We start from the raw sequence: 15,931 nt of genomic DNA, 5'->3' as shown, positions 1-15,931 counted from the left end.
TGTGGCCTGAGGACTACCTATGCCAGGGCAGCTCTGTGACTGATGTAAAGGTAGGTTCCTGGGTTTTCCCCTAGACCTGCTGAATCAGAATCTCGGGGGTGAGGCCATGCTGTCTGATTCTTATGCCTGCTAAAGCTTGAGAACCACTGTTCATCCAGCACTGCACATACACCAACAAGTGTAATGATGCTTTAAATGGGTGTGTGTGGGGGTAGAATAGGTACCGAGTGCTTTCGAGACACAGATGGTCTCTTGAAGCCTCACAATAATACACATGAGGAGACAAGGCTCTGGTAATTTCTTTGTCCTACTTGACATAGTTATAAAATGACAGCATTGGTGGGAGAAGGGGGCTCAAAACCGGATGTTTGTCTCCAAGCGCTCCGCGTTGCCTCTTTCTTCACCCCTCTATTCTTCGGTGGGCAGGGTTCAAAAGTATTGATTTCTTACAATTTCCATATGTAGTTCTTTTAAAAAAAAGATTCAGTACCTTTTTTGAGGGCTCATGGGATCCATCTAGAAAGTGTGTATCCAGTTAGTACATGAAAAGGTGGAATCAGGTGGGTTTATTGTAATTCTTATTATAACTTTTTAGTATGGAGGATATCGAACCTAGACAAAAGTAGACAGAATAGTCTAAAGAACCTCCATGTATCTATTACCCAGCTTCAACAGTCACAATGGGGGCAGGCAACGTTTCAGTTGTTCAGATTTTGCCCTGTGATGCTCTCATTTCTATGTCCATTGCATGAAATACCGGATAGGAGAATGGGTAGCAGGAACAGAGAAGCTTTCAAAGTACTTCTACCAGTTAATGACCAAAGCTCTTTTGACTCTATTTGTTCCTCAACAGTACAGCTCATAGGCAGAGGTTGGAATTGTAGATCTAGGAAATACCTTGGAGACCACTGGTGGTCTCCCTCACTGTTTAGACATGACAACAGAGGCCTAGCAACATCTGGGGAGAGCCTTCAGGCCTCACACAACTAATAAGAGGCAGAACTGGGCCTGGAATCCAGGTCCTCCAGCCCTGTCTTCCGTACGCACCACAGAGGGTCTCTTGGCATTTTTGCTCTGGGAGACAGAACCCCTGTGTTTGAAATGATGGTATTTAACCATCTCAGCCTTTGCTTCCTCCTTGTGAAAAAGATTCTGGGTATACTGGAGGTCTCCTCGTCTGGCTAGAAAATACACCTGTGAGATGAGCACTGGTAGAAGAAAGGTGGGCCACATACTCAATGTCCCTGCATGCCCTAAAATTCTAGAAGCTGTAGAATTTTGGGCAAAATATGACAAATTAGTGAGTGCCATAGATTTTCAGGGAAGGGAGAAACCAGTTTCACTGGCCAGGTTCATGGAGCAGCGGGAGGGAGCCGTGACGGATGGGTAGAAGTTGGCATGTTGAGGAGAGATTGGTTCCCTGTCGGAGGGGAACCAAGCTCTCAGCTCAGCATATCAACCAGGAATTATTTAGCATCTCCTGAAGTGGAAGGCTCTGTGACTTCACACCAAGGGGGATACTAAGAAGCAGAGGATACAATATCTGTTCTCTAGGAACTTTCTGTCTAGTTGAGGGACAAGACATAAGTTGAATATTCATACAAGTGGAAAAGTGTAGGTTGATTTTTTTCAGAGAAGCCTAAAGAAGAGTGCAGTGGAAATCAAGAGCTGAATCACAAAACAGAACGTAGTACCGATGTTAATGGCCATGTCCCCAATGTCTTCTGCGTCCACGTGGCCATGTGCTGGGTGCTGTAATAACTGCATCATTACACAGCAGCTTGGACAGTAATGGTGGTTAGATGGTTCCAGCCACCATCTCCCGAGCACCTACCTACCTGTACTCTGCTTGGCAGCCCTGGGTTGTGTGCTTTACACACAACTCATTTACTTCTCCTAGGAAGCAGGTATATTAACTATTTTACAGATGAGAAAACTCCAGAGAGTTTAAGCAACTTGCCCAAGACCCTCACGTGTGGACTTGAAACTGCCCATGAAATGGACTTGGGTTCAAAAAGGAACAGTGTGAATACCAACCAGACGGGGTGGCCACGAGAGATAAGGCTGGACAGGTAATGAGGACCCGGTTAGAAACACCTGTGTGAAAAGTTTGGCGCTGATCCTGGAGGTATTGAGGAATTATTTAAGGTATGACAGGATGGACGTTGACGGTGATTAATGGGCAGGATGGCTTGCGTGAGGAGGCTGTGGCAGGAACACAGACTGAAGCGACTGGGGTTTATGGGAGGGGCTGGCAGTGGGAACGTGCCTGGTCAAACCAAGTAATGAAAATCCTCACAGCCCATCAAACTTAATTAAAATCAAATAAACACTCCAGCCAACCCACCTCATACCAAGTAGGGGTAGAGATTCCAGGTCGTTACTAGGGTATTAGTGCTGTTTTCAATATAGCTGCAGGGACATAAAGCTTCGTTATTATATAACACTTGTAAAATAGAATATGCTCTGTGTTGATAGGCTCCTCTACACATTTGTGGCTTCAGCCCTCAGCTAGGTCCTCGGTGCCCTATCGTCATCTCTTTTCTCACCCCCTTTTCATTTCTTCCCGTAGCAATTGTCCCAGTATTTTGCCATTTACCCAAAAACCCTTCCCATCCTCTCCCTCTCCGCAGATGATTTCACCCCAAACTTATTCAAGAAAAACCAAAGCCATGAAACCAATAACTTCTCCATCATTTCTGCCCTCTGACTTGTCAGGGCAGAAGCCACTTCTTCAGAGGAGCCTCCCCTGCCCGCCCCGTCTAATACTGTCTGTGTACCACTCTCCCATGACCCTTGTACATGTTTCTCCCACAGTGCATACAGCCATCAGAAATTATCGTTATGTATTTGTTCACCCGTCTTTTGTCTGGCTTTCCCCTTGGAAGGTAAATTTCAAGAAAGCACAGACCTTGCCTGCCTTGGGCCTGCAGCAGCCACAGTCCCTAGCACTTAGGAAGTGCCCGGGACATGGAAGTTGCTCAGAAATAGAAATGAATGAGGGAATTCCCACGGCTTCAGTCATGATTCAATATCCCATTATTTGATCTTCCTCTCTCTTCCTGACTATCCTACTGCCTACTCCACCCCACCTGGATGTACCCCTCAAACTTACATCCTAGATGCATTGTTCTTCTTCCTCTAACGCTGTTTATTCCTCTCAGGGTTCACTCTCTTTTAAGCAAAGTCTCAGGGTCATCTTTGGCTCCCCTCGCTCCTCACCCCCACATACACTTAGTGCTGTTGACTTAACCTTGGCAGTGTCTCTGGACTCTGACCCCTCTTCCATTTATCTCTCATTCATGCAACATGAGTGCTAATGGGACACTGGCAGGAGATTCCTAGTTGACTTACCAACATCTCTCCTCTCTCCCCATGTCAGGCTATCCCTACCCACAGGGAGAGCTTTGCACAGTTTCTTTATATTTTCAATGGCTCTTTCTGATTGTAGAATCCATCCATCCACTGTTTTCTGAGGACCAGCCCTGTGTGAGGTGCTGGGGTAGAGAACTGAGAGCACAGTCTTTGCCTTCATATCAATTTTCAGTCTTGTAGGTGGGGACAGATATAAACAACCCAAATCATTCATGTGTTACAGGTGCTTTTTATTCATTCATCAGATATTTATTGAGCTCCCACTATGTGCCACACACTGAGGGGGCTGGGGATATAACAGCCAATAAAACAAAGTCCTGGATTTCATGAGCTCATATTCTAGTGGAGGAGACCAACAGCAGACAAAAACACAAGTATAAATACTATGGAGAAAAATAAAGTGCGGTAAGGGGTACATGTGTGTGACTTTGACCCCTTGTAGAGAGCAGGTGACGAATGAGCAGAGCCCTGCAAGACGAGAGTGAGTGGCACTTGCAGATACTTGGCGGGGGGGGGGCGGGGGGGGGGGCGGGCGGGGGACGGACACAACATTCCAAGCAGAGGGAACGGCCAACACCCTGTGCTAAGGCCCTGGGCTGGGAGTGAGCTTTGGTGAGTGTGTCCAGGGCATGGTGGGATACAGAGGAGGGAAAGAATCCATCCCTGAAGGGACCAGGGGGAGCTTTGCAGAGGAGAATACAAAACCCCCTAGCCGGATATTCACAATTGACCTCCCTTTCCACCACCTGTCCATGGGCTCTGAGCCTGAATCATACCAGACCATGGACTTCCCACCTCCAGGCCTCTGCTTCTATGACATTTTCTGCCAGGACTTCCTCCTCTGACACCCCTCCCCCCCCCCCCCGCCTCCCCCCCCCCCCCCGCCTCCCCCCCTCCCCCCCCCTGCCTCTGCCTGATGAACCCTTCCAGTTTCCACTCACCATTCATGCTCTGAGCCTTCTCTAGGCAGAGCCAGTCGCCCCTCTGCGGGTCCCATAACACTTTGTTGATGCCAGTGGAGCACTTCGTACAGTGTTGTCTGGCGAGCTGTGTGTCTGTGCCAGTCACTTCTGCCTCTCAGAGCGCCTTGTCAGAGGGAACCGTATCTTAGATGTTTCTCGGTTTCCAGCACCTTGCACTGTGTTGGGCACCCAATAGGTGGTTTAACGCACATTTGAAGCAAATTCCATTGGAAAACAACTGGTTTTGTTGTCAGACCTCTCTCTATAGACACGCTGGCAGACATACATGCCCTTTTTCTACAGATCAGTTGCCCCTTTTTTTTGTTTTAAAGAGTCCCATAGTTCCTAATGAAAGTGACAGGGTCACGAAATTAATTGGTCACTCTGGTGCCAGCTTCACTCAGCTGACTCATGGCCTGGGAGAGGTTTTTTAAACATATGTTATTCATCTATGTGCTAATTTCTCTTCCCTTTCTCAGTCTTTTCTTTGCCCCTCAAACTTGTGGGTGGTAACAGCCTTCAGGTCTGGTGACTCTTGCCCCTCCTCCTGCGTCCTATGAGCAGATGTTTTCCAGCTTTGGGCCTGAGAGGAGGGGAAGTGGGTCCTGATTTGGGAAGAGTGAAAGAGAGTGAAAATGAAATGAGATTTCCTTCCCCCTTGAAATTCACTAGAGCTTATTTGTTTGAGAAAGGCCTGAAATATATAAATATAAACATACATCAATATGTGTGTGTGTGTTGCTATGAACTGAATCATATGTTTTTAAAGGAGTTCCATGGTTTTTTCCCCTCCATGATGGAGAGAGAAGAATATTTCCGAATTTGTTAATTCGGCAAATACTTACTGAGCACTTAGATATTCTGGGTGCTAGACATAAAGCAGTGAACAAAATGGGTGAAATTCTTGCCTTCCTGGAGCTTACATTCTAATGGGGGCAGACAGAGGATAATCTAAGTAAGTAAATAAGTGAGATGGTGGTAAGTGTATGAGGGTATTAGAGCAGGGAGTGTTGGGGAGCGGGGGCAGTTTAAAATAAGGTGGCCAGGGAGGACCTGACTGGAAAGGAACATTTGTGAGTCAAGACAGAGGAAACAGCAAGTACCAAGGTCCTGAGGTGGAAGTGTGCCTGATGTTTTAAAGAAAAGCAAGGGGGCCAGTGTGGCTGGAGCAGAGTGAGAGGAGGACAGTAGTAGAACTTTGGCTTATCTTTGGAGTTGGGGACTCACTGGAGAGTTTTGACAGCATCACCCTGGCTGCTGAGTTGAGATGCAATGGTGGAAGCAGAGACCAAGCAGGGGACCAGTAAGGAGGAGTGAATGGGACCAGGGTGGTAACTGTGAAGGTTGTACGAAGTGGCTGGATTCTGAATACATGTTATAGACAGGGATGACAGGATTTGCAAAGGAAGTGGAAGTGTGATGTGACAACGCGAGAAGTGTCATGGATGACCCCAAGGTTTTTGGCTTGAGTAAGTGGAAGAATGGGATTGCTGAGATGGCGAGGACCGTGGGGGCAGCAGGTGTGTGTGGGCCCAGCTTTGCCCTGGGTAGGCTTGAGATGCTGATTTAACATCCAGGTGGAAATGTCCAATAGGCAGGGGTGATGTTGGACCTGCCCTTGTTGGACATCCATCCAGGGCGGAGATGAGGACACCGTCCAGTGGGTCTCATTGGGACCTGGATACAAACTGGTTGGTCCAAAGGCACAGGGAATTATCTCTGGGTGTGTGCCATTGAGCTTTAAATTTTTTAAAAATTATTTTTTAAAGCATATTTGGATTCAATTCAAGAAATAGTACCTCTTTCCTTTCTGTCTGGCCGCAGTCATCAGATTAGGCAAGATGGGTGCTTATAAGTACACCCAGGATCTGTGGAGGAAAAGGCAGTCTGATGTAATGCCAGTCTGATGTAACTTTCTTCTCAGAGTGCTCTGCTGGTGGTACCGTCAGCTCTCTGTACTCCTCAGGACCCCCTGCCCCACCCGGCCCCATAAAGCACGCAGGCTGGGATACAAGGCCAAGCAAAGTTATGCCGTACATCAGATTCGTGGGCGCTCTGGTGGCTGCAAATGCCCAGTGCCTAAGGGTGCACCTATGTCCATCACAGTGTCAACCAGCTAACCTTTGCTGGAAGCCTTCAGTCTGTGGCTGAGGAGTGAGCTGGACGTCATTGTGGGGCTCTGAGAGTCCTGAATTCTTACTGCGTTGGTGAAGATTCTGTGTACAAGTTCTCTGAGGTGATTCTCCCCAATCCATTCCATCAAGCTATCAGACGGAATCCTAACACTCAGGGAATCACCAGACCAGTCCACATGCGCAGGGAGATGCGAGGGCTGATATTTGCAAGCTGCAAGAGTTGTGGCCTTGGAAAGGGCCACAAGTTCCACCACATTATTGGTGGTTCTTGCCGTGCAGCTTGGAGAAGGTGCAATACTCTCCAGCTCCACCATTACTGATAGTATAAGTATTGGTTATAAAATTTTTACCTTAATAAACAATTTAAGACAGTCAAAAGTAAAAAAAGAAGAAATAGTAGTACCTACTATATATGCCAGGCATTATACTAGGTTGCTGAGCATGTAATACAATAGCACAAAAATCATACTGAAGTGATTTTTACCTCCTAGAACTTTTTTTTTTTCATCTTTGCCTTTGCTTATTTTGCATTCTGGTTTCTTTTTCAGTGAATTTCCTGTTCAAGCCTTTTGCCCACTTTTTTTTTAAGTTTCAGGTGTACAAAACAATGTAATAGACATTTATCATTTATATTCCTCACAAAGTGATAACCCCCCTCCCCCAATCTACTACCCCTCTGACATCGCATACAGCCATTACATTTCCACTGTCTCTATTCCTAATGCTGTACTCCACTTCTTGTAACCATATATATATAAATATAAATAAAATTGTACTTGACATTCATTATTGTTCAGCTTCAGGTGTACAGTGCAGTGATCAGGCATCTACATCATCCCTGAGGTGGTCTCCCTAATGGGACAAGTGTCCATCGGATACCCTACACAATCTTTACAACATTATTGATTACATTCCCCAAATTGACTTTCGTATCCCCGTGGCAATCTTGTGGTTACTGATTGTGCTTTCTAATCCCCTCACCTTCCTCCTTATCCCCACCCCTCACCCCCATCTAGCAACCCTCAGTTTTTCCTCTATATCTCTGAGACTGTTTCTGTTTAGTTCGTTCATTTATTCTTTTCTTTAGATTCCACATATAAGTGAGATCATATGGTATTTGTCTTTCTCTGTCTGACTTATTTCACTTAGCATAATGTTCTCTAGGTCCATCCATGTTGTTGCAAATGGTAAGATTTCTTTCTTCTTTATGGCTGTGTAATACTCCATTGTATAAATGTACCACAGTTTCTTAATCCAGTCATCTACCAATGGGCATTTCAGTTGTTTCCATGTCTTGGCTATTGTGTATAGTGCTGCAATAAACATAGGAGTGCATAAAGTTTTTAGAATTAGAGTTTTGGATTTCTCCGGATAGATACCTAGGAGTGGAATTGCTGGGTCATAAGGTAGTTCCATTTTCAGTTTTTTGAGATACCTTGCCTCCTAGAACTTATAATCAATGGGGGAAAGTGTACAAAGCATGCACTTTTATTAGAACAATGGTAAAATCCACAACTGATAAGAGAATAGACCCTATATCTAGATGAATAAATTAAAATCTTTACTCATGACACTATTTCTATTATTGCAACAAAGCAAAAAAAAAAATTGAAAATGTTTGTGGTTTTTCCAAATTGAATATATATATAATATATGAATATATATGAATATATGAATATATATAATATATAAATATAATATATGAATATATATATATATATATATATATATATATATATATATATATATATATATATAATATTTTTTAATTTTTTGCCAAGAAATTTGATTTGGAAGTCTTTGTGCACCAAATCAATTTGGAAGTCTGTGTGTAAGTGATTCACCAAACAATGCTTAATGTTTTCTTATGACCTAGCATTCACATAGGAGGTCCCTGGTTATATTATCAAGGTCATATAAGTCATGCTTGGCAGGAAAGTCTTGTTTTTAAAAACTGCTACAATTATGTCTTCTAGTAAAACTTTACCAAGTTCAACCAAAAGTGGAGGAGAAACTTTTGTCAAAATGGCTGCAGAGGTTATAAAAATTCTTCTAAGAATACGGCGTCTGGTGACCCTAGAGTGGTGAGGCCAGATATCCTGTCCTTAGCCACAATGTACTTACCTAGTGGTCTTGAATCATTTTGGTCTTTGTGTCGCACGAAATGGGGAACTGGGTTGGGGTGGGTACTTGGGTGGTATGCTCTCCCTTCGCACCAGATCATTATCTTTCCTTATTTTGGACAAGACCCCGGTGATTCAGGGATGTTGGAGACTATACCCCTGACCTTAAATCTTGGAGGGTTGAGGAGATGACATCTGTAGTAGCTCCTCTAGCATGAAAACTCTGTGAAGGTGGCAATTTTGTCTTGTGTACCACTGATCCCTAGCACCTGACTCAGTGCCCAGCACAAAGTAGGTGATTGGCAAGTATTTATTGAATGAAAGAGTGAACCAAGCGCCCCACCCCCACCAGTTAAGCTGTTCTGTCTCTAGAGCAAACAGCCTGATAGTAGCTGACTCTGAACTGAGGCATATGGGAGTATTGCTCAGGCCCGAACTCTCTGTCCCTGGGGCAAGGATAAGGTTAGCTAGAGTGGCCTGGGCACCAGAATGTACCAACAGACTTGATGAATGATTCTAGAAAGTTTTGGGGAGTGGTGTGAGAGAGGGAGGAAGCCACAGAAAACAAAGTTAAACTGTGATAGTCAAAAGGAAGAGTTGGTCAAGTCAAGGATGGTGAAAAGCTTAGGTAAGAAGGTTGCCAACTAACTCTGGGCTTAGCTTAGCTTTGGGGAAATATTGCTTCACTCTTGGCCTTGAAGGAGATTCCTCGTTCCCTATAATATTTTGAAATATTTCAAACATACATAATGTAATTAACCCTCATATACGCATCACTCAGCTTCAACAATTAGCAACGTATAGACGGTCTTGTTTCACCTATAGCCTTCCCTACCCTCCCATGCCAGAGATTGTTTTGAAATAAATCCCAGACGTCATTTTGTCTGTAAATATTTCAATATGTAGCTACAAAAAATAAGAATTATTTTTTAAAAACAAACAAACATAGATCTCATTGGAGTTAATAACTTCTTAATATTTTAAAATATCCAGATAGTGTTGAAATATATAGGTCTGTGTGTGCATATATATTATTGTTTTAGTAGTATTTTAAAAATGACTTTGTTGTTTTTATAAAAATGATGTATATTTGTTACTAAAAATCCAAGCAACACAAAAAAATGTAAAAAGATGAGAGCAAAAATAGCACCCCACATCCATTAGCGGAACATCATTTCAGACACCTCTCCCAACACAAGTTCACACAGAAAAACAAGCAGAAGATGGGTAAAAAGCTATCAGAAATACTTTATTGTATTAAAAAGGAATCACTGGGTAGTATTTCAGAGCTGAAAAGGCACCTAAGGCTCTTTAGCTTTTGCATAAGACTGGACGAGACTGGAAACCCCCTGAGGGCAGGGACAGGCCTTAGTTGTGTTTATATACAGCCCCGCCCCATCATCCAGCTGGCGTTGGAGCAGTCAATACTGTGGTTTGAATTTGAACAGGCCTTTAAGAAATCCCTCAGCCATCTTATGGAATAGGGTGGCCCACGAGTTGAAATTATTTGCCGAAGATCCCACAGCTAGGTAGGGCACGCGTGGGACTTGAATCCCGTGTCACTGCTCTTTCTCTAGCCCTTTGGATTGACCTGTGTAGCAAGGTGGTTCAGTGCACAAGCTTGGAGTCAGACACATCTGGACTTGATTTTGCTCTGAATCTTTCCATGACTTGGTAGCTGTGTGGCATCTCTTACCCACACAGTTTACCTACCTCAAAGGCCTGTGTGAAGAGTAAATAAGATAATGCCTTAAAAAACTTACAGCATAGTTCCTAGCACGTACCAGGTGTGAAATAAATGTTAAGTGTAATAGTTCTTATTTGTAGTAATAGCAGCAGCAATAGTAGTAGTATCAGTATTTTCTTATTCTTTTGGAATTGTCAGCTAGAACTCAAATCTCAACCCTCTCCAGCCGCCTCCACTCCCCTCAGGTTCTTAGGTGCAGATGGAACCCAGTTTATAACTTTGACTTTTGCTTTCTCCCTGCCATTTGAAAGAGATTATATCATGTAGGAATTCTTTTCCTGTATTGCGTCAGCTACTGGTTGGCGTTTGCGGTGGTCAAGGTTCGTGTGTCTTCTTTTAACATGTGGTTTGGTGGTGCTGCCTTAACAAAAGCTTTGCAAATAATTATTCTAAGCTCTTCAAATAGAAACCCTGGGCAAAGGGCTGGGTGCAAGACGTCTGGCCTTCCTGGTCGCCCCTTATGTCTGCTGACTCAGCAGCTCTTCCTGGGCCCTCCTCCAGGTCCTGGGTCTGTCAGGTCACTAATGGAATCTGCTGGAAGCAAATTAACTCATGAAAAAAGGGCTAACAAATCACTCCAGCTGTTGGTGTCTGCCCCAGGATGGCTGGCACGTCCCCATTCACTCATAGGTCATCACCCCACATTTCATACCTCTCCTGGGGAGCCCCACTTTCTCTTTCATGGTTCCTGAGGAAACTACGGGCTGTGCTGGAATCTCAGCCCCCCACAACAGAGCTGTGGCCTGTGCATGTGAGAAGGCCATCTGTGCAGCCTGACACGCCTTCCTGTGTGGGAGGCCTGAGAGCTGGTTCCATGCATTATTCATATGGGTTATGGGTTGGCTTAACTATTTGCTCTAAGTCGAGGCTGGGAGAGGGAGGGTAGGCCGAGGAGGAAACAGTTATGCTCTTAAGCCTGGGCATGGTCCCCCCTTCTTCCCTGGTCAAATGTATACTCTTTTCAAAATGTTGTTTCCTGTGGGGTGGGATCCATGCTCCACATGGGTCTGTCCCATTCAGGGTTTGGGGGGCCTTCACAAAGAAAACTGGGAAATGCTTCCAGAAGTGCCAGGCCTTCACTGTGATCTTCTTCCTTTCTCTTTAGCCCTCTTGCTTCCCTCACAGTTGCCTCATGGATTTTTGAGTAAATTGAGGGTGTTCTGGTGTGTGTGAATGTGTGTGTGTGTGTGTGTGTGTGTGTGTGCTGCTTGCAATAGGAGTGATAAGAGAAGAAAAGATGTTTTACTTCTGAGAGAGGGATCCAGGGAGATGGTTTTGTGGCATCGGAGAACCCCCAGCAGCGTTCTGTGGTGCCTGCAGAAGAGAATTTGAGTAATGGAATGGGGTATGGTGATAACTGATACTGTGTCTGGGGTGGAAGTATCCATAGGGTTCCTTTACCTTATTCTATCGATGGAGAAAGTCTGTCATTACTTGTGATGGTCCAAAGAAGAGCCCTGGCTGTAGTAGAGATAGACACTCATCCGAACATGTTTCTGTCCTTCCTTCCAATTTAGCCAGCTCTGTGATACCATGTTTCCCCGAAAATAAGACCGGGTCTTCTATTAAGTTTTGCTCTAAAAGATGCATTAGAGCTTATGTTCAGGGGATGTCCTCCTGAAAAATCATGCTAGGCCTTGTTTTTTGGGGAATACAGTGGCACTGATTCATCTAGATCCTAGGACATAAGTGTCCAGACAGTCCCTGCCTAAGAATAGAACTTACACCTGAGTGCAGGTGTCGTGTTCTGAGGTTCCTGCTGATCACCTGTGCCTTGAGCCATTAAGGTCAGCACCCAGGTGTTCACTCATGATGCCATCTTCTCTCCTGGCCTCATGACCCATGGTTGTACATGTTTGCTTTGAATTAAATTTACAAATGGGTTATACACTAGCTCAGTAGAGTCCTTTGCCTTCCTTGCCATCCCCTTGGCCAGTGGGACTTTGAGATTGTCATAGTTAAAAGGTTGTCTGTAAAACTAAGCTGTATGGAAGCAGGGTGAGCCCGAGAGAGAGCTCTAGGTTGGTACCAAGGAGGCCGGAGTTCCATGTCTCCTACGTGGCTGAGTCTTCGATACACAGCCCAGAGAAGTCTTCATAGACACATAACCTCAAATGCATTTCAATGTACTGAACAGACCAGTGTTTCTACAAACCATGCTGCTCTGGTCAGTTCACCACTTTGCCTCAATTGCTTTTTCTGTAAAATGGGGCTAATAATAATGGTCTACTGTCTCACCAGGAACAATAATGACATGGCACATGTGAAACCTCTTTGAAAAGAAGGCAAATGATGGGCTTAATTCCTAGTTCCCTCATTTGTGTGTGTGTGTGTGTGTGTGTGTGTGTGTGTTGTCATGGCAAATAAGTTATTTGAAATTTTATTTCATTTATCTCACAGATAAAAAGGTGGCGAGGTAGGTTTTACATCATCCTTGTTTAATATAATCCGATTGCTTTTTTCACCGATGTGAGTCAGTACAGGAGCTGGCAAAAGCTGGGCCCGGGGCCTCCAAGTTTGGTCTCCCCACCCCTCCTGCCTGTTACTTTTTCATATTCTATATCAAAAGCTCAGTTGTTCTTTCAAGTCCTATGTCGTCTGGGCTCTGATCATCTGGGGACTGTGCCATTCTTATTACTATTAAAGGTGAGGGTTTTCTTAGCCTATTTCCCTTAATTTCTAAATTAGTCTCGGAAAGGAAAGGGCAGAAGTAGAATTGGAAGGACATCTATGCCCCCAAAGGAATGCATCCTGGTTTGTTGCAAATTCAGATTACCTCTGGTGACTTTAAGGATTATGATGAGTAAGGTGTGAACAGTATCTGATTCGCTGCAGGACTTCTGGGACCACTAGAGAGTTTTGATTTCAGGGTCAGGCTGAAATCGACAATTTGGTCCCGCTGCTGCCTCACTCTGCCAAATACCAGGAGTTCCAGTGACCCAGGATGTCCGTTTTCCTTCATTTCAGATTCCCAGTCACTGATTTGCCGACTACAATGGTATCTGTAGTCACAAGAAAAACAGACGTGAGTGAAAAGTTTTGTAAATGAATTGGATTTGTTTGTTGGCCTCATCACTTCGACCTTGTGTTTTTTTTTACTTCATTTGTAATGACTTTGCAACTGGTAAGGGCCCTTTGAGATTAGATGTCCATTTCTCATGCTTCCAACTGAAATAGTCTCTAAGTAAACACTTAAGTGATGGAAGAGGTTGTTGTCATTTGAAAAGTCCATTCTTTAAGAGAAGAAAAAGATAGTTTTAATAATCGGAGGGATTCCAGCTTATTGGTTAATTTTTAGTTTGTGTCTTCTGGTCGCTCATAGAGATCAGGGAGCAGGAGCAGGAGCCATGTCTGACTGTAGAATGACAGCCTGTCAGCCGTGTTTCTCAGGTTATCCCTGAGGAAGTCAAGTCAAGAAGCCTGAGTTATCTCCCCGGTCTTGGACCTACGTTTTTGACTCACTGTTCACTTGATGCAGCTTCAACTTCTGTGAAATGGGTTTGAAGATATTCTTTCTTAGCTTGGTGCATTCCAGATGAAGCTGCTGAGTGTTTCAATATCGCAATGTAAGTTTATAGTATTTTTGGTGTAAATGCCAGCAAGATATTTCCTCAACATTCCTCAAGCACTGGTATGGGGACAAAATGCCATACATGGGGGAGGGGGTGGTGGAAATGACCTTAGAATAACTTTTTCATTTGTTAATTTTAAACATGTAAAATGTAACATGCTGATTGTAAACTATGCACAGTACAGAAGGGTATAAAACAAGACAAAAGAACAGAAGAAAAGAAAAAATACTTCTCCACTGGCTGCCCATTCTGCTCCCTAAAGTTAAGGACAGTTTTTAAAAAATATATATTTCCAGGTATTTCCTATGCCTCTGTAGGCATACATATGTATACACAAGACCATGTCAGAATAGCTGTTGGTAGTTGAATTAAAAAAAAAAAAAAAGAAGTCAGTTGTAGGGTAATTTCCCTTATTTCTTTGACTAGATGGTAAATTGAGAGAAAACTCATTCAGACCCTTTAGGAGAATCCTTTCTATAAACACTTAAATATCTCCAGTAAGTATCATTTGCACATGGTGTGGGCTCTCTTTAGTGATGCAAACAATACATAGTGTATGGCAAAAAAAAGTTATTTTAAGTTTTTAACAAAACTCAGGCTAAAAACAGCCAGTGTAGAAATCAGTGTGTAAGGTTGCACCACTGCCTGTGTAAGTGAAGAGATTGTGGGGTGTTTTTATAGCATTTGATTAGTGGCATACAGTTTTTCCAGGTCTCTCAGAGCAAAATATTAAAGGTCAAATAAATGTGTAATGAGAGAATGTGTGATGTTTATTGCCAAACACGGTGACAGGCTGTGATCCTTACGAATGTGAGCCGTAGGAAGTTCTGGATCGGTTCTCTTAAGATGGAAAGACCAGACAGACACCACATCACCTGTTTACACACACAAATCATCTCCCGCCCCATTTCAAGAAAGGGGGTGGGGGCTACCAAAACAGGCTTCGTGTGGCAAATTGGATCCAGGTTTCATTTTTTCCTCCTCTCGCAGGATTAATGCTTATTAGGCTAAAGAAGGGGTTTTGAGCCCAGGCCCAGTCATTTGAACGCTTTCTTTGGTTCCCGGCGTGGCGCACACAGAGCTGTGCTCAGGACTTCGGCCCTGTTTCACTCTGCAGTTTCCTCTGGGATGGAGCAGGAGGAGCCTTGAGGGGCACCCTCCAACGCAGCCGCTTCTCTGTCACCTCCTCCTTTGCCCCAATTCTGTAGGTTCATTCTTTTCTGGCAACTTGATTCTCTCCGGAGAACCAGATCTGGGGCTCAGAGCCCAGGGCTGTTTTCTCCTCTGCCCTCCCTTTAACTACCTGCGGCTCCTCTTAGCTTCCATATCCTCAAAAGGGATAATGTTCTCCTTGAAAGCATCTTTTGAGGATTAATTGATGTTTGCTCTATGCTTTGAAGAGAGAATCCTATCAAGTCTCACTGCTGTCCTCAAAGCTGGCCCTGGTTCCAGCCGGTGCCAGGTCTGGCCAATCGGGACGCAGGGTGAGTGGGCCTCTCATTGGCCACCTTTCTGGGCATATCATTTGCCTGCTCATCACCCAGAGTGGAAGAGCGATCACCCAACAAGGAGGCACAGATCCTCAAGTGCACATTTTGTACGTTGTACCTTTTTTTTTTTTTTTTTAATTTGGACAAAGAGTATTTGCAACAAAATGAGCATCCCACGGGAAGTTAGTTTGTGGCCATCTGGGTGACATTCTCTTGTTTGGAAATTGTTCTTTTCTGTCTCTTTCTGTCTTTTTTAAAGCTTTATAAGTGTAGGAGCAAGAGTAGTTATAATCTGCCACCTCTCAAAGAAGTCCCCTTTCCAGGCCATTTATATGTAAATCGCGTGTGGTTTGGAGAAGAAAAGGACGTTACCTGCTTCAAGATAAGCATTTTCATCTCAATGAATTCTTTGTTTGAGTTGTTTAGTCAAAGAAATGGAAGCTGCAACCTACTTTTGGAAAGATCCAGATGAGGCAGTGTGAGTTAAGAACCTGAGGGTTCTAAGGAGAAGATGGATAAGAAAAAGA

At 44.1% G+C, this 15,931-nt stretch overlaps 1 protein-coding gene and 1 pseudogene across 2 annotated transcripts in view; both read left to right on the top strand.

Moving 5' to 3' along the window:
* Nucleotides 1–15,931, top strand: part of DPF3 (double PHD fingers 3) — a 255,312-nt gene that overhangs the window by 18,385 nt on the left and 220,996 nt on the right. The window lies entirely within an intron of this gene.
* LOC141570449 (large ribosomal subunit protein eL15 pseudogene) lies at nt 6,179–6,792 on the top strand (annotated as a pseudogene).

This window comes from Rhinolophus sinicus, chromosome 3 (genome assembly GCF_057876585.1).
Source record: "Rhinolophus sinicus isolate RSI-liver-muscle chromosome 3, RSI-T2T, whole genome shotgun sequence".
Lineage (NCBI taxonomy): Eukaryota > Metazoa > Chordata > Mammalia > Chiroptera > Rhinolophidae > Rhinolophus > Rhinolophus sinicus.
This window is presented reverse-complemented; position numbering and strand designations above follow the sequence as displayed.